Here is a 4297-nt window from a genome sequence, read left to right as displayed (position 1 = left end):
ACTGAGCCACCCACGTGCCCCAGTATTTGTAACTTTTCAAGTGCATATCTTACACAGTACATCTGGTTTTTCCCTCTGACTTAAAGTCCATTTTCAAGAAAATGCATAGGTCTGCTAAGGGTGAATAAGGAAGCTCTCTATTATTTATCCATAGTCAATACTGGCAACATCAGAACAAATCCTGGCAGGGGTGATAAAGGTAAAGAGGAGATACTGAATCCTGGAAAATGGAATCTCCTCTCCCCTTTCCACACTCCGTCAGGAAACATTACCCCTCTTTCCAGCAGCTGATGACAACCAGGCGATGACTGGCAGGAGGGACATAAGGCGACTCCTAACGAATCCACCCCACCCAAGGGCCAGGCTGCTTTCCTCTCTGTTGACAATCTTCAAATCCTCTTCGCAAATTGTAAATTGTCATTAAAATCTGGAACACCTGACTCCCTCTCTACAAGTCCAACTGACACCCGGGATTGAGGTCAGATCCATCATGGGACTTCTTTGTGTAAAGGTAAAACAACTTTTGAACTGAAATAATGGATTTAAGGCACCGAGGCAGAACACAGCTCCATCCAAACCCCCAGTGACATATTTACAGAACCAAGTCTGGCTGGAAACAAGGTGAAAGAAACAGTAACTCTAACTGCAGCCAGCCAAATGAACAAGCTCATTGGCTGAATGCTAGCCAAGCTCTTACCATTAAAAATACCACGGCATTGCTGCCAAAAGGGGTGTTAGGACAAATTGCCAGAGGTAACCGTTACATAAGCCAGAGCTCACCCTGCCAATTAGCCACACACCATTGCTACATCTCTTCTGGCCATAATTATTCTGATAGGGCACTTGTAAGTTCTTCAGCTGTTTAAGGACTGAACCAGAAGAAATCAGTTCTTCTGCAGGACAGGAGACACCGCCTAGAGGCCCAAGTAGCTGGTGGGGTACTTAGGACTGGTGAAACTGCCCTATTGGTTGATAACATTTTTATCAATAAAGGAAGAGAATCTCAGAGAACTCAGACAAAAGAGCCTTTTTTTTTTTTAATCGCTGCAGTGTTTTCAGAGGAGCAAGGATAGAAGAAGGAAAGAAATGTGCCTTGGCTTGCAAAATGGAAGGAAGGAACGAAAGCCCTGTTGAATTACCTCATTTTCTTTATTAAAAGATGCTTACCACTCTGATTAGCTTTGAGCTCAGTTGCAGTTCCTCGAGGATTATTCTCCACAAGCAAAAAGGAGACAAGCACAAAGGACAGTAATCCAGGTAGACCAACAAAAAAAAAAGCCTCTTCTTTATCCTGAAGCGCTGGAAAATGTGGGTGTATGCATGGAATTACCCAGGTAAGGACTCCTATGCTCATCTGTCACTGCTGTATTAGGCTGCAATGTGCAGCCCTCGCACCCCCTTAGTGCCACCTGTCAACAGGTCCTTCCTGAGTCCCAGCCATAGCCTTCCTCTGAGAAGTCTATTTTTTTCCCCCCCGAGGATTATCCCTGTTCCCACCCCACCCACAATATACTCACAATGTCACGTCCACAATCCATTCAACTGCCACCTAGCTAAGGTCTTGCTCTAATCAGCAAATTCGATTTTATTATTTACCTGTATGACGTCCTTGAGGACTACCCCATTACCTTTACTTTAAGTCTGAGCTTCCACCTACTTTATCAGTCTCTTCTCTACTCATCCCCCACAAGCTCTACAGTCCAGATAGAGGATAATTTACAACTGAGGTTCTCAACATGAGCAGCACGTTCTGATACCCAGTGGAGCTTCTAAAAGTCCCAATGCCCAGAACAAATCCTGTACCAATTCAAGTGGAATTTCTAAGGATGAAACGCCAGCAGGAGTATCTTTTAAAATTTGTCTTGTGGTTACAAGTTTGAGAGCCAGTGCACCATTACCACTGTTATGGAATGAGTGCTTGCATTTGTCTCCCCCAAATTCATGTATTTAAATCCTAACCCCCATAGGAGGTGGGGCCTATGGGCGGTGACTAGGTCATGAGGGCAGAGCCCTCATGGGTGGGATTAGTGTGCTATAAAAGAGACCCCAGAGAGCTCTCTAGCTCTCTTCCCACCAGATTAGGTCACAGTGAGAAGTCAGCAGTCTGCAGCCCGGAAGGGGTTCTCACCAGAACCCGCCCACCAAGGCACCTTGAGCTCAGACTTCCAGCCTCCAGAACTGTGAGGAATAAACTTCTGTTGCTTATAAGCCACCCCATTTATGGGCTTTTGTTATAACAGCCCGAACTAAAACAACCACCACATATGCTTTCACACTTGTTTTGTCCTAGGTTGGAAATGTGTTATTTTACATCTGTATGTTTTTTTTTTTTTTCCTGGTGCCTTGTGGGACATAGGTAAAATGTCTTCTCCTGCAACCCTTCGGTAACCTCCCTTGGTTTTCCCATGGCAACTCTTGAGTGCCTGCCTCCCGATCCTTCATTTCTCTCATTTCCTCACTAACTGGATGAGAGATCCTTCCGATGGGAATAGTCTTTCATTTGTCTTTGTACCCTCAGTGTCTGTTGAAGAAGGAGAACGGATGCACACCAGTACTAAGCTTGGACTCCAAGCTCTTCTTCCAACTTCCAGACAGAAAACAATCTTCTGTCTGCAAAAGATTTCACAGGCTTCCTAATTTTAGGATACAATCAAGTGAATGAAGAAGAAAGACATCTGGAAGATAAGGGCATCACAACTACTTCAGGACATCAGTAATGCTAGGATTTTGTTACCCTCTGTTGTTGTTTGTGGCTGGGTGAGAGTCTCTTGATGGCTTCCATATTGAAAGATTTAAAAATGGAATTCTGAAGTATTCAATCAAGAACATGAAGGCTTGTAAACAGTTTGATTTCATGGCCCTTACTCAAATGGATTCGCTTTTTAATGCATTTTGGCAAGCCGTGCTCCGCAGTGTAGGAGGCAGGAAGGACATTTACATCAGTGCAAACTGGGGCGTTGGTTTCCATGAAGAGAAAACTCAGAACACTTCCAAACAAAAAAGGGCTCCTGGACACAATGCAAGAAGGACGCTGTGAGAAGAGGTCCAGATTTAGCAATAAGAATACAAACATGAAAGCAGTTTTGTGCTGGAAAGACATTTAAAAATCCTGAGATCTGCAGGCCAGAGCCTGCCACTGGAATTGGCAAAAGAAGAAGAAACAACTGACTTTCATTTTGGCTTTTGCCACAAGTCCAAGTGCTTTGTGATTCTTGCCCAAAGTCTCTAAATGAGATGCTTGGTGTGTATTCCAAAGTTCTTGCCTTCTGACGCTAGTGTGGAAGACGCAGCACACTCTTTTTCCTTTTTTCCCAGTGGAAAGAGTTTTAGGCCATAAGCGGCCTTGACTAACATGTTGAAAATAAAATTATTTTCCAACATAGGTGGTGACCTGATCATTCCCGCTTAGGAAAACCACAGGAACATATAAAGGCAAAACAAAACATAAGTAAAGAGCAATATTTTTCCTTTCTTTTCCCTTTGTCCTTTTTGAGAGTCTCTTAAGAATTCTCCTGAGGGAATTTCTATACTTTATATGATATTGAGCTTTTTATGTTAAGGAGGCTTTATTTCCAGGAGCAAATGTAGCAAGGCACAAGAACTGTCTTTTAAAGAACTTATATTCTAGTACAGACAGCTTTTCAGTAATCACCTCCATCTTAAACCAGGTATGGAATCAACTGAGAGATACAGGGGGAGGACATAGTGAACATTCTTCACAGAATCGCCATCCTGCAAAATTCTTTTTTTCTTATGTTTTTAAAATTATTTTATTTATTTGAGAGAGACAGAGACAAATGAGTGGGGGAGGGGCCAAGAGAGAAGAAGAGAGAGAATCCCAAGCAGGCTCTGTGCGGTCAGCGCAGAGCCCAATGAGGGGGCCCGGACCCATGAAGCCGTGAGATCATGACCTGAGTCGAAACCAAGAATCAGACGCTTAACGATCTGAGCCCCCCAGGCACCCCTTCATCCTGCAGAATTCTTAATCATCAAGCTTATTCATTTTCTGTACTTCTTTGAACACAATGACATTAAACAGATAAAACTGCCATTTCTATAGGTCAAAACCTGTCAGATACCAACAATTACATTTAACTCACTCCAATACTGAGCTAATTTCAATGGGGCGCCTGAGATGAATAGGCCCCTTTGAATTTCATCTTTACATTTCAACCCCCTTCTTTTTTTTTAATGTTTGTTTATTTTTGAGGGGGGGGGTAGGGCAGAGAGAAAGGAAGACACAGAATCTGAAGCAGGATCCAGGGCAAGCTGTCAGCACAGAGTCCGACGCGGGGTT

At 43.5% G+C, this 4297-nt stretch overlaps 1 long non-coding RNA gene across 1 annotated transcript; it reads left to right on the top strand.

The window, feature by feature from the left end:
• Positions 1–853: 853 nt before the first annotated feature.
• Positions 854–3382, top strand: LOC109246864 (uncharacterized). Its single transcript, XR_002071480.2, has 2 exons — positions 854–1334; positions 2519–3382. It is a non-coding gene; the product is annotated as an uncharacterized LOC109246864 (long non-coding RNA).
• Positions 3383–4297: the final 915 nt, after the last annotated feature.

Source organism: Panthera pardus, unplaced genomic scaffold (assembly GCF_024362965.1).
Source record: "Panthera pardus isolate Hobbes unplaced genomic scaffold, ASM2436296v1 HiC_scaffold_13, whole genome shotgun sequence".
Taxonomy (NCBI): Eukaryota; Metazoa; Chordata; class Mammalia; order Carnivora; family Felidae; genus Panthera; species Panthera pardus.
This window is presented reverse-complemented; position numbering and strand designations above follow the sequence as displayed.